Here is a 19,740-nt window from a genome sequence, read left to right on the forward strand (position 1 = left end):
CGTCACGTGGGCGGAGAGCGGGTGTCGTCACTAGCCCGCTCTACCAATCCAGGAGAGGCGGGGGATTCAAAACCAGACGCCGGGCAGAGCCCCGGCACCTGAGTATCGTCGCTTTGCCAGAGGTGATCCCCAGTGCTCCTGGTACCGCTGTGCTATCTCCTAGTGTTTCCAGTATCCAGTCTACCTTCCCAGCAGTTCGTTCTGCTCGCTCACCAAGTCTCCGGTACTTTTCACCACCGCTCACAAGTTCTTCAATCATCAGTGTCTTTAAACATCGCTCACGAGTTCTTAATTTCATCAGTGTCTTTAACCACCGCTCACAAGTTCTTCATTTCATCAGTGTCTTCAAACATCGCTCACGAGTTCTTCATTTCATCAGTGTCTTTAAACATCGCTCACAAGTTCTTCATTTCATCAGTGTCTTTAAACATCGCTCACAAGTTCTTCAATCATCAGAGTCTTTAAACATCGCTCACAAGTTCTTCATTTCATCAGTGTCTTTAAACATCGCTCACAAGTTCTTCATTTCATCAGTGTCTTTAAACATCGCTCACAAGTTCTTCATTTCATCAGTGTCTTTAAACATCGCTCACAAGTTCTTCATTTCATCAGTGTCTTTAAACATCGCTCACAAGTTTTCATTTCATCAGTGTCTTTAAACTAGTGATGTGCACCGGACATTTTTCGGGTTTTGTGTTTTGGTTTTGGATTCGGTTCCGCGGCCGTGTTTTGGATTCGGACGCGTTTTGGCAAAACCTCACCGAATTTTTTTTGTCGGATTCCGGTGTGTTTTGGATTCGGGTGTTTTTTTACAAAAAACCCTAAAAAACAGCTTAAATCATAGAATTTGGGGGTCATTTTGATCCCATAGTTTTATTAACCTCAATAACCATAATTTCCACTCATTTCCAGTCTATTCTGAACACCTCACAATATTATTTTTAGTCCTAAAATTTGCACCGAGGTCGCTGGATGGCTAAGCTAAGCGACACAAGTGGCCGACACAAACACCTGGCCCATCTAGGAGTGGCACTGCAGTGTCAGGCAGGATGGCACTTCAAAAAAATTGTCCCCAAACAGCACATGATGCAAAGAAAAAAAGAGGCGCACCACAGGTATAGAATGTAGATGGATAGTATACTTAATGAATGACGACACAGAGGTAAGTACAGCAGTGGCCTTCCGTACTGCTATATATAGTATACTGGTGGTCACTGTGTCGGCAAACTGCAAAACTTAAATGCACCACAGGTATAGAATGTAGATGGATAGTATACTTAATGAATGACGACACAGAGGTAGGTACAGCAGTGGCCTTCCGTACTGCTATATATAGTATACTGGTGGTCACTGTGTCAGCAAGCTGCAAAACTAAAATGCACCACAGGTATAGAATGTAGATGGATAGTATACTTAATGAATGACGACACAGAGGTAGGTACAGCAGTGGCCTTCCATACTGCTATATATAGTATAGTGGTGGTCACTGTGTCAGCAAACTGCAAAACTAAAATGCACCACAGGAATAGAATGTAGATGGATAGTATACTTAATGAATGATGACACAGAGGTAGGTACAGCAGTGGCCTTCCGTACTGCTATATATAGTATACTGGTGGTCACTGTGTCAGCAAACTGCAAAACTAAAATGCACCACAGGTATAGAATGTAGATGGATAGTATACTTAATGAATGACGACACAGAGGTAGGTACAGCAGTGGCCTTCCGTACTGCTATATATAGTATACTGGTGGTCACTGTGTCAGCAAACTGCAAAACTAAAATGCACCACAGGTATAGAATGTAGATGGATAGTATACTTAATGAATGACGACACAGAGGTAGGTACAGCAGTGGCCTTCCGTACTGCTATATATAGTATACTGGTGGTCACTGTGTCAGCAAACTGCAAAACTAAAATGCACCACAGGTATAGAATGTAGATGGATAGTATACTTAATGAATGACTACACAGAGGTAGGTACAGCAGTGGCCTTCCGTACTGCTATATATAGTATACTGGTGGTCACTGTGTCAGCAAACTGCAAAACTAAAATGCACCACAGGTATAGAATGTAGATGGATAGTATACTTAATGAATGACGACACAGAGTTAGGTACAGCAGTGGCCTTCCGTACTGCTATATATAGTATACTGGTGGTCACTGTGTCAGCAAACTGCAAAACTAAAATGCACCACAGGTATAGAATGTAGATGGATAGTATACTTAATGAATGACGACACAGAGGTAGGTACAGCAGTGGCCTTCCGTACTGCTATATATAGTATACTGGTGGTCACTGTGTCAGCAAACTGCAAAACTAAAATGCACCACAGGTATAGAATGTAGATGGATAGTATACTTAATGAATGACGACACAGAGGTAGGTACAGCAGTGGCCTTCCGTACTGCTATATATAGTATACTGGTGGTCACTGTGTCAGCAAACTGCAAAACTAAAATGCACCACAGGTATAGAAGGTAGATGGATAGTATACTTAATGAATGACGACACAGAGGTAGGTACAGCAGTGGCCTTCCGTACTGCTATATATAGTATACTGGTGGTCACTGTGTCAGCAAACTGCAAAACTAAAATGCACCACAGGTATAGAATGTAGATGGATAGTATACTTAATGAATGACGACACAGAGGTAGGTACAGCAGTGGCCTTCCGTACTGCTATATATAGTATACTGGTGGTCACTGTGTCAGCAAACTGCAAAACTAAAATGCACCACAGGTATAGAATGTAGATGGATAGTATACTTAATGAATGACGACACAGAGGTAGGTACAGCAGTGGCCTTCCGTACTGCTATATATAGTATACTGGTGGTCACTGTGTCAGCAAACTGCAAAACTAAAATGCACCACAGGTATAGAATGTAGATGGATAGTATACTTAATGAATGACGACACAGAGGTAGGTACAGCAGTGGCCTTCCGTACTGCTATATATAGTATACTGGTGGTCACTGTGTCAGCAAACTGCAAAACTAAAATGCACCACAGGTATAGAATGTAGATGGATAGTATAGTTAATGAATGACGACACAGAGGTAGGTACAGCAGTGGCCTTCCGTACTGCTATATATAGTATACTGGTGGTCACTGTGTCAGCAAACTTCAAAACTAAAATGCACCACAGGTATAGAATGTAGATGGATAGTATACTTAATGAATGACGACACAGAGTTAGGTACAGCAGTGGCCTTCCGTACTGCTATATATAGTATACTGGTGGTCACTGTGTCAGCAAACTGCAAAACTAAAATGCACCACAGGTATAGAATGTAGATGGATAGTATACTTAATGAATGACGACACAGAGGTAGGTACATCAGTGGCCTTCCGTACTGCTATATATAGTATACTGGTGGTCACTGTGTCAGCAAACTGCAAAACTAAAATGCACCACAGGTATAGAATGTAGATGGATAGTATACTTAATGAATGACGACACAGAGGTAGGTACAGCAGTGGCCTTCCGTACTGCTATATATAGTATACTGGTGGTCACTGTGTCAGCAAACTGCAAAACTAAAATGCACCACAGGTATAGAAGGTAGATGGATAGTATACTTAATGAATGACGACACAGAGGTAGGTACAGCAGTGGCCTTCCGTACTGCTATATATAGTATACTGGTGGTCACTGTGTCAGCAAACTGCAAAACTAAAATGCACCACAGGTATAGAATGTAGATGGATAGTATACTTAATGAATGACGACACAGAGGTAGGTACAGCAGTGGCCTTCCGTACTGCTATATATAGTATACTGGTGGTCACTGTGTCAGCAAACTGCAAAACTAAAATGCACCACAGGTATAGAATGTAGATGGATAGTATACTTAATGAATGACGACACAGAGGTAGGTACAGCAGTGGCCTTCCGTACTGCTATATATAGTATACTGGTGGTCACTGTGTCAGCAAACTGCAAAACTAAAATGCACCACAGGTATAGAATATAGATGGATAGTATACTTAATGAATGACGACACAGAGGTAGGTACAGCAGTGGCCTTCCGTACTGCTATATATAGTATACTGGTGGTCACTGTGTCAGCAAACTGCAAAACTAAAATGCACCACAGGTATAGAATGTAGATGGATAGTATACTTAATGAATGATGACACAGAGGTAGGTACAGCAGTGGCCTTCCGTACTGCTATATATAGTATACTGGTGGTCACTGTGTCAGCAAACTGCAAAACTAAAATGCACCACAGGTATAGAATGTAGATGGATAGTATACTTAATGAATGACGACACAGAGGTAGGTACAGCAGTGGCCTTCCCTACTGCTATATATAGTATACTGGTGGTCACTGTGTCAGCAAACTGCAAAACTAAAATGCACCACAGGTATAGAATGTAGATGGATAGTATACTTAATGAATGACGACACAGAGGTAGGTACAGCAGTGGCCTTCCGTACTGCTATATATAGTATACTGGTGGTCACTGTGTCAGCAAACTGCAAAACTAAAATGCACCACAGATATAGAATGTAGATGGATAGTATACTTAATGAATGACGACACAGAGGTAGGTACAGCAGTGGCCTACTGTACCGTAATGCTATATATTATATACTGGTGGTCACTGGTCAGCAAAACTCTGCTCTGTACTCCTCCTATATAATATTATACTGGTGGTCCCCAGTCCCCACAATAAAGCAGCACACTGAGCACAGATATGGAGTGTTTTTCAGGCAGACAACGTATACTGGTGGTCACTGTCAGCAAAACTCTGCACTGTACTCCTGCTATATAATACAGCTGCTCCCCAGTCCCCACAATTAAGCAGTGTGAGCACAGATATATGCAGCACACTGTGAGCACAGATATGGAGCGTTTTTTTCAGGCAGAGAACGGATAACTGGTGGTCACTGATCAGCAAAACTCTGCACTGTACTCCTCCTATATACAGCTGCTCCCCAGCCCTCCCCACAATTAAGCAATAGTGCACAGCACAATCAAGTTCAACAATAACGGAGAGGACGCCAGCCACATCCTCTCCCTAACATTTCCAATGCACGAGTGAAAATGGCGGCGACGCGCGGCTGCTTATATAGAATCCGAATCTCGCGAGAATCCGACAGCGGGATGATGACGTTCGGGCGCGCTCGGGTTACCCGAGCCATACGGGAGAATCCGAGTATGCCTCGGACCCGTGTAAAATGGGTGAAGTTCGGGGGGGTTCGGTTTCCGAGAAACCGAACCCGCTCATCACTACTTTAAACATCGCTCACAAGTTCTTCAATCATCAGTGACTTTAAACATCGCTCACAAATTCTTCACTAGCCCTTGACATTACCCACAAGTTCTCTTTCTTCCATGTGTCACTGTATTGCTCCCTTCCCAAAATAAAGTTCTTCAGCATTTTTTCATCAATCATAATTGTCAGAGTCCTGTATGAGGAAAACCTATATCCGGCTATCTCTGCTCCGACCCAGCTGTGGTTCCTCTTCCCGACCATCGGAAGAACCCCCGAGTTCACAACACTCCCAACCCAAGTCAGTGACAGTATACTCAGGCCCCATGGACCCGGGGGATCGGAACCCAAGGGCAAGGGCCATCCAGGACCTGGTTTCCCGAGTTCAGAGTCAGGAGGCGGCACAGAGCCAGGTGATGCAGTATCTTCAGGAATTATCCGTCCGGCTGGATCAAATTCAGGCTTCTCTGGCTTCAGTAGTTCCGGCTCCAGCTCCTGCGCCCGCTCCAGTGGTTGTCCCTAGTAATGTTCAATCCTTGTCTGGAACTAGGTCACGCCTTCAGCTTCCCACTCCCTCTCGCTATAATGGGAATCCAAAGAACTGCCGTGGTTTCCTTAACCAATGCGAGAAGCATTTTGAACTTCTTTCACACAACTTCCCCACGGATCGGTCCAAGGTGGCGTAAATTATTTCCTTGCTTGAAGGTTCAGCGTTGGATTGGGTGTCTCCGTTATGGGAGCGATCTGACCCTTTGGTTTCCAGTTATACCAATTTCATTGCGTCATTTCGAAGGATCTTTGATGAGCCCGGCAGAACGACCACTGCTTCTTCAGACTTGCTCCGAGTCCGACAAGGCTCCCGCTCAGTGGGGCAGTATGTAATTCATTTCCAGACCATAGCCTCAGAACTACACTGGAATAACGATGCTCTCCGGGCTGCTTTTTGGAATGGGCTCTCCGACCGCCTAAAGGATGAACTGATCACTAGGGATCTGCCAGATTCCTTAGAACAGTTGATCTCACTCTGTGTAATGGTGGATCTGCGCATGCTGGAACGAGGTGGCGAACATAGTCGGTCAGATCGATCCAGATTCTGGTCTCTCCCGTCTAAGCAAACGGTTACCCCAGGTCCAGATGAACCCATGCAAATCAATCGATCTCGGCTGTCCCCGGAAGAACGACAGCACCGTCGTGAGGGTAGACTCTGCCTCTACTGTGGAGCCGCGGATCATTTTCTCAAGTTCTGCAAGTACCGTCCGGGAAACGGGCAGTCCTAGCTTGTTCCGGAGGAGTCGAGTTAGGGGTTACATCTAAAACTTCTCCGACAGTGGACTGTTTACTCTCTGTGTCTCTTTTTCCTGAGTCAATAGCCAAACCTGTTAAAGCTTTGCTGGACTCTGGGGCTGCAGGGAATTTTGTTTCCCTCTCTTGTGTCCAGAATCTGGGTTTACAGTTACAGTCTGTCAAGCGACCTATTACGTTGACTGCCATCAATGGTACCCAAATTTCTAATGGTCTTATTACAAGTCGTACAGTGCCAATCAAGCTGCAGGTTGGAGCTCTGCATCAAGAACATCTGGAGTTCCTAGTGATTCGGGAGATGCCCCACGATCTGGTTCTTGGTCTTCCTTGGCTTAAAATTCACAACCCTCACGTCGACTGGAAGTCGTCACAAATACTGTCCTGGAGTTCTTTTTGTCATTCTAATTGTCTTACTCCTGTCTACCCGCTCCGTGTATCTTCCAAGTCGGATGAGGAGCTCATTCCGGAGGTCTATCGGGAGTTCACAGACGTGTTTTCAGAACAAGCGGCCGATCAGTTACCACCTAATAGACCCTGGGACTGTCCCATTGAGCTTATCCCAGGGAAAATGCCACCCCGGGGACGCACTTACCCCTTGTCATTACCCGAGACCCAAGCTATGTCGGTCTATATCAAGTCTAATCTGCTGAAAGGATTCATTCGCCCCTCTACCTCCCCGGCGGGAGCAGGTTTCTTTTTTGTGAAGAAGAAAGACGGTGGGTTAAGACCGTGTATTGATTATCGTGGCTTAAACAATATCACCGTTAAGAACAAATACCCTTTGCCGCTCATCACGGAGCTATTTGATAGGGTTCGCGGAGCCCACGTCTTCGCTAAGCTCGATTTAAGGGGAGCCTATAATTTGATACGTATCCGACAGGGGGACGAATGGAAGACGGCCTTCAATACCAGGGACGGGCATTATGAATATTTGGTAATGCCGTTTGGCCTCAGCAATGCCCCTGCCGTCTTCCTGGGATTTGTGAATTAAATATTCCGAGATATGTTATACCTAAGCGTAGTGGTATACTTGGATGACATTCTGATATTTTCTAAGAATCTCACAGAGCACAGAGTACAGGTCAAGGAAGTACTTCTTCGCCTATGAAGGAATCATCTCTACGGCAAGATTTCCAAATGTACCTTTGAGGTCCCTTCAATTCCATTTCTAGGCTATGTCATCTCAGGTACGGAGCTTCGCATGGATCCGGAAAAACTCACTGCCATTCGGGACTGGACTCAGCCTCTCTCCTTGAAAGCGGTACAAAGATTTCTGGGTTTTGCAAATTACTACCGGAAATTCATAAAGGGATTCTCTACCATTGTGGCACCTATTACTGCCCTAACCAAAAAGGGGTCTGACCTAAGTCACTGGTCTTCTGAAGCTGTAGCAGCGTTCGCCCAGTTGAAAGCAGCCTTTATGTCCGCTCCGGTACTCCAGCAACCAAATTTTTCAAAACCATTCTTCTTGGAGGTCGATGCTTCCTCAGTAGGCATCGGTGCCGTGCTTTCACAGTACTCCTCTGACGGGAAGTTACATCCATGTGGTTTCCATTCTCGCAAGTTCTCTCCTGCTGAATGAAACTACACCATCGGAGACCAGGAACTTTTGGCAATAAAATCTGCCCTAGAAGAATGGAGGGTGCTGAACACCTAATTACGATTTACACCGATCACAAGAACTTGCTGTACCTCAAGACGGCCCAGTGCTTGAATCCCCGTCAAGCTAGATGGGCGCTCTTCTTCACTCGATTCTCGTTCGTCATTAAGTACCGGGCCGGAACTTTTAACACTAAGGCTGATGCTCTGTCTCATTCCTTAACGGCTTCGGATGAGGAGAATTCCGTTGAAAAGGCTTTGATTCTCAGTCCAGTTTCTATTTTGGCAGCTCCCACCGCTCTGGGTTCTCCTCCTGGGAGAATGTCTGTACCAGCTAAATTTCGACCGAAGTTGCTGCAGTGGGCTCATATCTCCAAGTTTTCCAGTCATCCTGGAGTTCAAAAAATGTGGGAGTTTCTACGAAGATCATACTGGTGGGACACTATGAAGAAGGATATACAAGATTATGTCAACTCATGTCCTCAATGTGCTCAGCACAAAATTCTTCATCTGCCTCCTTACGGGGTTGCTTCATCCGCTGTCCATTCCTAAGAGGCCTTGGACCCATATTTCTATGGACTTTGTCACCGAATTGCCCCTCTCCAAGGGTCACAATACCGTCTGGGTGATTATTGACCGCTTTTCTAAGATGGCACATTTCGTTCCTTTGACCGAGTTACCGTCAGCTCCCAAGTTGGCTTTATTATTTATCCGTGAACACTTCCGCCTGCATGGGTTACCTCAGGAAATAGTCTCTGATCGGGGAGTGAAGTTCACTGCAAGATTATGGAGGGCTCTCTGTTCAGCCTTACAAATAAAACTCAAGTTTTCATCTGCTTACCATCATCAAACCAATGGGCAAACTGAATGCGTCAATCAAGATTTAGAGACTTTTCTCCGCGTTTATCTCTCTCCTTCGCAAGATGATTGGGTGGAACTGTTGCCCTGGGCCGAGTTTGCCCATAATCATCTGTACCACTCTTCCACGGGTGAGTCCCCATTCTTCATTAATTATGGATTTCATCCTTAAGTTCCAGAATTACCCGTCTGTCCTCCGGAAGATGTTCCTGCTGCGGCCTCTACTCTCCGGCACTTCAGTCAAACCTGGAGTAGGGTTCACGCTAACCTCAAGAAAATCTCCGGCCGCTACAAATTCTTTGCGGATAGGAAGCGACGGGCAGCTCCCCAATACAAAGTTGGTGACAGGGTATGGCTCTCTACCCGCAATCTCCGTTTAAGAGTGCCCGCTATGAAGTTCGCTCCGAGGTTCATTGGTCCTTACCCCGTTTTGCATGTCCTGAACCCGGTTGTCTGCAAATTGGGATTGCCTTCCCACTTTCGGGTACCAAATTCCTTCCATGTCTCTCTCCTTCGTCCCCTTATTTTAAATCGGTTCCATTCAGAATCCCCTAGGCCAACCTCTGTAGAGACTGATATAAAAAGGGGTTTGTTAAAGAACTACGCTACTCCGTCCTGCAGCCTCACAAACTTGTAGCTGCTATGAACTATTAGTGGGTGCACTACACGGACCCACTATGAGGAGAATATGTGTTGGAAAAATATATAGTTCAGCGCTCACCAAAGTTTGTACTGATTAATAAATTCTACGTATACTACAACTAAGATATCCACATTATATGAGATAAGTAAATGTAATGACACATCAGTTGTGATTTCAATAAAATATGTGATTTATTTTATATAAACAAAGGTAAATTGGTGAAATTTAAAAGGCTCAAGTAATACCGGTATTAAATAAACAAACATAACATACAAGACAAGACAAACATTTGAAGCAATCCCTGTGGGTACACTTGCTTGCGGTTAACCCCACCGGGAAACAAATTCCTCTGGATAAGAACAAAGTCTCTGTAGAGTGCACTAATTGGAAGTGCTAATGTAAGTCTGTGTTCATAAATAACAGTCTGGTGGATGCAGGGGTTAACAGTGATGTGACAAGGTCAGGATCTCTCCTACCGTATTCCGAACACAGTCCTGTATTCTTAAACCCTGGTTTTTGAAGTGTAGTTCCGTCCTTGCTGAATGATGCAGCACTGGTGCTGTCTGCTGGCAGACACCCATTCGTTTGGCTCCGTTGTCTCTCGCTTCCGGGCACTGTACGGAGCGGGATCGATTCCTTCCGCGATCTACGCGTTTCACCTAGTAAGGCTTCGTCAGGATTGCGGTATAATCGAGTTCCAGCCCAACGCTGTTTATAACGCTCCCATGATGGCAATTTACTTCCACCCTCAAATGTGAAGGCGGTAACGGCTTCCTCACTCTTATTCTTTTAAGGTTGATTAATCAAATCATATTCCACACAAAAAGACACAACACATAAACAAACAAATAAACAAACATATAACAGTTATTTATCACAATATCATGCTCATTTATCCTTCATATTTATACTCCCTAGATATCTGATTGCTTCCGCCCTCAAATTCAATGGTAATAGTGGCTTCCTTGCCCTGATGTGTTTACAATTTTATTTATAGTGTTTAATGATTATGTCGCATATACCTAGTTTACCCAATAAAACACATTTAATCAGTCACGTATAAAATTTCTCTCTGAAGAAAGTAAAGAAAAAACGAAATCAAAACCTGATAATAATAATAATGCATATGTAAATATCGCATCATGTGCACCTGATGGTCTTCACTAATATATTCCAAAGCTTAAGGATCAAGATCCAAATATGTCCAGATGACCCATAGTATAAAACAGTCTATTGGTAAAATTGATTTAGATAACTAGAAAATAATCAGTTTAAAATACCATTCTTAAAAATAATCCTTAAAAACAATTCTTAGTGTTCTTAAATGCTCTATGAGGGGAGGGGGGGGGGGGGGGGGCATGTAACACAAGTGATGCTCTGAGTGAAATGTGTATATTTCCTGATGGTATCTTCACTCAGGGGTCAACCATGATTATATCAAACTATGTAGTATTCTATGTCATTGTTATTACTTCAAAAAGTGTATGATTTCCATGTCGATATTAAGCCTCTTAGGGGTCAGAGTGCCCAGTTCATATATTGCCCTTGTTTCTTCTTTTGATAGGAGATCTTCCACGTTTCCACCTCTCCAAGGTCTTAAAATTTGTTTCAGTCCCGCAAATTGTAATAGGCTTGGGTCAGAATTATGTACTTCTTTAAAGTGTAAAGGTACACTGTGATTCTCACGTCCATTTCTTATATTGCACAAGTGTTCCTGGATACGTATGTGTAATTTTCTTTTTGTCTTGCCCACATACTGTAGGCCACATGGGCACCACAGCATGTAGATGACTCCAGTCGTATGGCAACTTATTCTCCCCTTAATTTTGAATATTTTCTTATTTGAGAAGGATTCAATCTCCTTAATGACTTTTATGGAGTTCTACAGTAAAAAGGGAAAAGGGGGTATGATCAAAGGCGCCCAAAATTAACAAAAAACGAAAATGGGGAAATTAAGAGGGAGTGTCAACTTTAGAAAATAATTTAAACAATTTAAATAATTTAAACAATACTTGTGGATTCTTCAGGCGGATCTCGCTCAATCGTCTGTCTATGGTGAAAATCCTCAATGGATATGTAAAACAAAAGCAATAAAACAAAACCAATGTGTAGTAGATTTAAAAGAAAAAGTCTGTATGAAAGATGGTGTCCAGAAAATGAAGCCCTGGTGGGTAGGGGACTTGATAGCAGAAAGGACAGAATCTCGCCACCAATTCTTTCAGGATTAAGGACGTACCAAAACTCACATTAGAAGAGATGGGAAAAAGCACATAAAGGTATCTTTTTCTGGTCGTTAAAAGGTACTGCGTACCTTACTCACATGTACAGCAGATGTTTTCCTCATATAACGGTATCTTTAAAAATGGTCCAGCGAAATTCAATTTCAATAAAAGAGTTTTTTAATTTGACAAAAAGCCAATTGAAAATAAAATACAATAAGCCAATACAAAAAACCTTGCTTGTGTGGTGACACCAGGAGGTGTGGGGAGAAGATGTTAATAAACTCCAATACAAGAGGGTAGTCCGGAATCCCCTCTGTAAGTGAACCCCCCGTGTACCTCACAAATGGTTGAAGATAATCAGGCTTATGTGAATAAAAGGAGAAAATCCACTCTCAGCATGCACCAACGCCGTTTCAACCATAAGGTCTTTTTCAAGGTGTGTGTGCTGAGAGAGGAAAGGAGCTATTTATCTTGTGGGACAGGAAATGGGAGGATTGCAATGCATGATGGTTAGAAAAAATAAATAAATTTTTTTTTCTACTGTGTTAAAATTTCCATTTTCCAAATAGGTGAAAGATATTGGATAAACTTGAACAATAACAAATGTGTAAAAAGAAACTTTCCAGGGGATAAGGATGGTTTGTGGTGAAGTGGAATATGACATGCGCTGGACCGGAAGTGGCCGCGGCCCACGATGCGTTCCACCAAAACCGGAAGTTCGGCAATGCGTTCCACCTGGTCCGGAAGTGCGGCTATGCGTTCCACACCTCCGGAGCGGCGTTTTATTATAGGTTATGAAGTATGTTCTATATAGATTCGATTCTTAAGGTTTCTGAATGTATATTAAACCAAATTGGCAGTGGTATAGTAAGAATAATGAATGATAATGATATTGACTGACCGGGGATGCATGGTCTATGTATATCAGAGTTGTACATATCAGACATAATTATAACAAAGATAATAACAACAAAAAATCTCTGGAATAAAAAAAAAACAGATAAAAAAAACTTGTGAACCAATAATAATACATAATTCAAAGAAAAAAGCATATATTAACATAGGTTAAGTGAGGTTTTTCTTCACTGTAAATAATCTAAAGGACCAATCAATGTAAAAAGATCAATACTGTAAGGGGGGGAATCAAAATCACAAGAACCATTTTAATTCAAAATCAGAATTGAGACCTGCTGGGATAAGTGTGTTCAACTTAAAAATCCATCGCATCTCTGCCCTGGCAAGGTTCCCCTCTATATCTCTATCTTTCCAAGTGGCTTTGACATTTTGTATACCAATAAATGAAATGATATGTGAAATGGAAGAGTTATGTTTTTTTAAAAAGTGTTCAGACAATGTGTGTGTAATTACACCTTTTTTAATATTTCGTAAATGTTCAGCAAGACGTGTCATAAGTGATCTTCCCGTTCTTCCTATATAGACTTGACCACAACTGCACTTAATGTAGTAAACCACATTGGTAGTGTGGCAAGTGATGAAATCGTTTATTAGATATTTTTTATTATTATGGGTAAAATCGGTATATTTTAAAGTTGTCGATGGTATGGACCTGCAAACTAAACAGGTCCCACATCGGTGGAATCCTTTCGTCCGGATAGGGTTGATGGATTCAAATGGAAGGGAGCTTTTAACCAAAGAGTTTTTGAGATTATTGCTTCTTCTGTATATGAACTTGGGTTTTTCAGGTATTATATCCTTTAAAACGGGGTCTCTTTGTAGTAAATGCCAGTGCCTTTTGATAATCTGCTCTTGTTTTTTGTAGTCAGCGCTGAATCCAGAGATGAAAGCCAGTTCACTATTGTTATCCTTGGCTTTACGGTGTGGTTCCAGGATGTCCTTCCTTTCTATGTTTTCTACCTCACATTCAGCTTTTTCTAGTAATGTTTTGTCGTAGCCTTTATCTAAATACTTATTTAAGGGGAAATCATATTTGAAAGACACCACTGACGTAATTAATAAGCTTAAAGACATACAGTGGGATGAAAATTACTTTTTGGTAACAGCCGATGTTACTTCGTTATACACCATTATTGAGCACAAGGTTGGCATTGAAGCAACGAAATGGCACCTAGAAAGAACCACTATGACCACTGATAGAATTGAATTCATCATAGAAAGCATCTCTTTTATTTTGGAGAACAACTTCTTTTTCTTCCAAGGAGATTATTTTCTCCAGAAGGTCGGCACCGCAATGGGCACCAAGTTCGCACCGAGCTATGCAAATTTATTCATGGCAAGATGGGAGGAGGACACAATTTGGAATAGTCCTCTGGTCGGTGCGAACTTGGTGTCCTGGTGCCGATACATTGACGATATTCTTTTTATTTGGCGGGGAGATCGTTTGGAGCTAGATAATTTCTGTTCCTCTTTAAATTCCAATCTTTTAAACATTCAACTAACCTTCATCATTAGTCAAGAAAGCATCAACTTCCTTGATTTGACGATTTTTATTAAAGATAACAATATACTTACCAAAGGGTATTCAAAACCAACAGATTGTAATAGTCTAATCCCATATAACAGTCAACACCACCCCAACTGGCTAAAGGGCATTCCTAAAGGACAGTTCCTACGATTAAAAAGGAATTGTAGTGATAAATGTGACTACCAAATTCAAAAAAAAAATTATGAAAAATAAGTTTTTAGATAAAGGCTACGACAAAACATTACTAGAAAAAGTTGAATGTGAGGTAGAAAACATAGAAAGGAAGGACATCCTGGAACCACACCGTAAAGCCAAGGATAACAATAGTGAACTGGCTTTCATCTCTGGATTCAGCGCTGACTACAAAAAACAAGAGCAGATTATCAAAAGGCACTGGCATTTACTACAAAGAGACCCCGTTTTAAAGGATATAATACCTGAAAAACCCAAGTTCATATACAGAAGAAGCAATAATCTCAAAAACTCTTTGGTTAAAAGCTCCCTTCCATTTGAATCCATCAACCCTTTCCGGACGAAAGGATTCCACCGATGTGGGACCTGTTTAGTTTGCAGGTCCATACCATCGACAACTTTAAAATATATACCGATTTTACCCATAATAATAAAAAATATCTAATAAACGATTTCATCACTTGCCACACTACCAATGTGGTTTACTACATTAAGTGCAGTTGTGGTCAAGTCTATATAGGAAGAACGGGAAGATCACTTATGACACGTCTTGCTGAACATTTACGAAATATTAAAAAAGGTGTAATTACACACACATTGTCTGAACACTTTTTAAAAAAACATAACTCTTCCATTTCACATATCATTTCATTTATTGGTATACAAAATGTCAAAGCCACTTGGAAAGATAGAGATATAGAGGGGAACCTTGCCAGGGCAGAGATGCGATGGATTTTTAAGTTGAACACACTTATCCCAGCAGGTCTCAATTCTGATTTTGAATTAAAATGGTTCTTGTGATTTTGATTCCCCCCCTTACAGTATTGATCTTTTTACATTGATTGGTCCTTTAGATTATTTACAGTGAAGAAAAACCTCACTTAACCTATGTTAATATATGCTTTTTTCTTTGAATTATGTATTATTATTGGTTCACAAGTTTTTTTTATCTGTTTTTTTTTTATTCCAGAGATTTTTTGTTATTATCTTTGTTATAATTATGTCTGATATGTACAACTCTGATATACATAGACCATGCATCCCCGGTCAGTCAATATCATTATCATTCATTATTCTTACTATACCACTGCCAATTTGGTTTAATATACATTCAGAAACCTTAAGAATCGAATCTATATAGAACATACTTCATAACCTATAATAAAACGCCGCTCCGGAGGTGTGGAACGCATAGCCGCACTTCCGGACCAGGTGGAACGCATTGCCGAACTTCCGGTTTTGGTGGAACGCATCGCGGGCCGCGGCCACTTCCGGTCCAGCGCATGTCATATTCCACTTCACCACAAACCATCCTTATCCCCTGGAAAGTTTCTTTTTACACATTTGTTATTGTTCAAGTTTATCCAATATCTTTCACCTATTTGGAAAATGGAAATTTTAACACAGTAGAAATTTTTTTTTTCTAACCATCATGCATTGCAATCCTCCCATTTCCTGTCCCACAAGATAAATAGCTCCTTTCCTCTCTCAGCACACACACCTTGAAAAAGACCTTATGGTTGAAACGGCGTTGGTGCATGCTGAGAGTGGATTTTCTCCTTTTATTCACATAAGCCTGATTATCTTCAACCATTTGTGAGGTACACGGGGGGTTCACTTACAGAGGGGATTCCGGACTACCCTCTTGTATTGGAGTTTATTAACATCTTCTCCCCACACCTCCTGGTGTCACCACACAAGCAAGGTTTTTTGTATTGGCTTATTGTATTTTATTTTCAATTGGCTTTTTGTCAAATTAAAAAACTCTTTTATTGAAATTGAATTTCGCTGGACCATTTTTAAAGATACCGTTATATGAGGAAAACATCTGCTGTACATGTGAGTAAGGTACGCAGTACCTTTTAACGACCAGAAAAAGATACCTTTATGTGCTTTTTCCCATCTCTTCTAATGTGAGTTTTGGTACGTCCTTAATCCTGAAAGAATTGGTGGCGAGATTCTGTCCTTTCTGCAATCAAGTCCCCTACCCACCAGGGCTTCATTTTCTGGACACCATCTTTCATACAGACTTTTTCTTTTAAATCTACTACACATTGGTTTTGTTTTATTGCTTTTGTTTTACATATCCATTGAGGATTTTCACCATAGACAGACGATTGAGCGAGATCCGCCTGAAGAATCCACAAGTATTGTTTAAATTATTTAAATTGTTTAAATTATTTTCTAAAGTTGACACTCCCTCTTAATTTCCCCATTTTCGTTTTTTGTTAATTTTGGGCGCCTTTGATCATACCCCCTTTTCCCTTTTTACTGTATTGCATTCTCACCTGTGTTTGGGCAGGTATAGGGGTTTGATTGGGCAGACCTTTGTGCGCCAGAGTTCACTATCCTTTTCTTCTCCATTTTATGGAGTTCTGTCTAGTCTTTTTACAGGCTGTACAGACTCCACATCGAGAGATTCTTCTGTGTTGGTTCCATTTTGGTTGTTGAAAAATGGCTCCTTATCAATGTTGTCTTCAAGGTGGGTGCCCTTCTGTAAACCACACGGGGATACAGTGGCAATGGCTCTTGAAGGTCCTCATCTGTCCTCAATATGTGCCAATGGTGTTTGATACTCTTTTCCAAAAGTTTACTTTGTGCAGAATAATCTGAAATGAATAATACATCGTTCTGTTCCTTCACTTCTTTTGTTTTATATTTCAGTAGTTCTCCTCTTTCTACTTTAGTGATTCTCTCTTTTTCCCTTTCAAGGTGCCTTAAATTGTATTTTTTCTCTTTGAAGTTTTCCACCATATTCTTGGCTTGTTTTTCAAAATCAATATCCCTAGAACAATTTCTTCTGATTCTTCTAAATTGTCCCCCTGGGATGTTGGTAATCCATTTCTTGTGGTGGTTGCTATGTGCGTTCAAGTAACTATTGCAATTTGTGGGTTTAGTGAAGGTTTTTGTTTCTAATTGGTTGTTTTCCACAAAGATCGTTAAATCCCAAAAAATTCATTGATTCTCTGCTTATGTGGTATGTGAACTCCAAATTTACTGAGTTCTCATTCAAATGGTCCAAGAATATTTCAAGATCCTCCTGCGGACCCTTCCAAATGATGATAACATCATCAATGAACCTTGCCCAAAGTTTCAAGTTGTTCTCCAGAGGAGTGGTCCAGATGTTATTCTTTTCCCACTCTGCTAGGAACAAATTTGCATAAGAAGGCGCAAATTTGCTGCCCATTGCTGTCCCTTTTACCTGAACATAAAAATCATCTCCAAATTGAAAATAATTATGGTGTAATATAAATTGCATTGATTTTCCCAAGAATTCTATTTGTTCAATTCTGAGGTCCGTATCCTCCATTAATCTTCTCATCACATGTTTGCATCCATCTTCGTGTTGTATACATGTATACAAAGATTTAATGTCGCAGGTCGCCATGATGAGGTCTTCTTCCCATTCTATTGCTTTTATCATATTAATAACATGTGTGGTGTCTTTTATATAGCCTCTCTGCTTTGTCACTACTGGTTGTAAATACTTATCCACATACCCGGAAAGATTAGAGGTCAAGGAGCCTATGCCCGCAATAATGGGTCTTCCAGGCAGATTTTTCATATCTTTGTGCATCTTCGGTAGATGGTAAAACACCGGTGTGATGGGTTTTTTTTTATTCAGATAATTGAATTCTTTCTTGAGTATTCCACTGTCCAAACCTTCTTTCAAAAGTTGAGTGAGTTTTTCTGTATACTTAATTGTAGGATTGACTTTTAATTCTTGATATGTTGTTTCATCTCTTAATTGCTTTCTTGCTTCATTCTCATACATTGACTTGTCCATGATGACTACTCCTCCCCCCTTATCTGCTGCCTTTATGATGATATCTGGGTTCTTGCTAAGGGATCTTAGGGCTTCTTTTTCTTCTCTAGTGATGTTCCATTTCCTTTTTGGTATTATTTCCGTCATCCTTTCTATATCCTATTCGACTAGTCTCTGGAATGTTTTGATCGAATGGCTATTGAGATGTTGTGGAAAAAATGAGGAAGGTTCTTTCAGGCCTGAATGCAAAAATCCGTCTTCTTGTGGCTCAACTTGACTTGATTTCCTATGATGATTTTTATGGAATTTTTTCAGAGGTAATTTTCTTACAAATTTCTGGAGATCAATAAAGGTGCCAAATTTATTCAGTTTATTTGTAGGGGCAAACTTTAACCCTTTCTGTAGGACCCTTATTTCAACATCGCTGAGTTTATGGGTGCTTAAGTTGAAGATGCCTTCTGTTGACGTCTTTTGGTGCTCTTCTTTTTCTTGTTGTTCTTTCTTCCATTTGATCTTGGCCCCTCCCCGCTTTCCTCGCTTGTACTTATACTTTGTTGTAGTCTCTTCCTTTTTCCCTTGTCCTGATGGGGATATGGCAGTTTGGGTATTGCCCCTGGTTCCATCTGGTTGTGATCCCTGCAGACCATGTCTAAAAAAGCATCCATGCAGTCGTCTGCATCTTCATATTCTTCTTCCTCGTCACCCTCCCTCGGTCTTCTTTTTGTTTTGGAGTGATCCAACCTTTCTGTCAATTTGTTTATGAGAGTTCTTGCTAGGTTGTTAATATCTTCCTCTCCATCCTGTTGACCTTGATTGAAACTCCGTCTAAGGGTGTGCTCATCTGGGTCAAGTTTTGATGTCCTTAGATGGTTATTTTCCCATTCCTTGGAATTGGTCCCCTGGTGTCTTTCTTGTACATATTCCATTCTCCTTCTATACGTTGATTGATCACGGTACCTTCTTCCAACCTCTGGTTTTCTTTCTTGTCCCCTATCTGACGGTTTCTGTCGGTAACTGACCCTTCCTTCTTGTCTCCTATTCGATATGGCTCCCTCCTGATTCTGTTTTGGATTCCTTGGCTCATACGTTCTTTCATCCCCATTATTCCTTGTCGGATATTGCCTCCTAATGTCTTGTTCATTCCTATAGGAGTTGTTAGAGTCTTTTTTCCAGTTCCTATAGTCAAACTCATAATCTTCCAGGTCTCTAGTGCATTTTCGTTTCTTTTGGTCTATGACCTCTTCTTCAATTTTCCTGATCTTATTCTTGGTGAGGCAATCTAGTTTCTTGAAATCTTCTAGTTTTTCTAAGGGTTCAATTCTTTTCTTAATCTTTTCTATATTTTCTTCAATCTTCTTCAATGAGAGTTCTCTATCTTCTATGATGAGTCTCATGAGATTGTTGGAGCATGCATCAAGTGCTCCATTCCATCTATCAATGAATGTACTATCATTTGACATGAATGTGGTTTTTTTTAGGATACG

This window comes from Pseudophryne corroboree, chromosome 6, assembly GCF_028390025.1.
Source record: "Pseudophryne corroboree isolate aPseCor3 chromosome 6, aPseCor3.hap2, whole genome shotgun sequence".
In the NCBI taxonomy this organism is placed as follows: Eukaryota; Metazoa; Chordata; class Amphibia; order Anura; family Myobatrachidae; genus Pseudophryne; species Pseudophryne corroboree.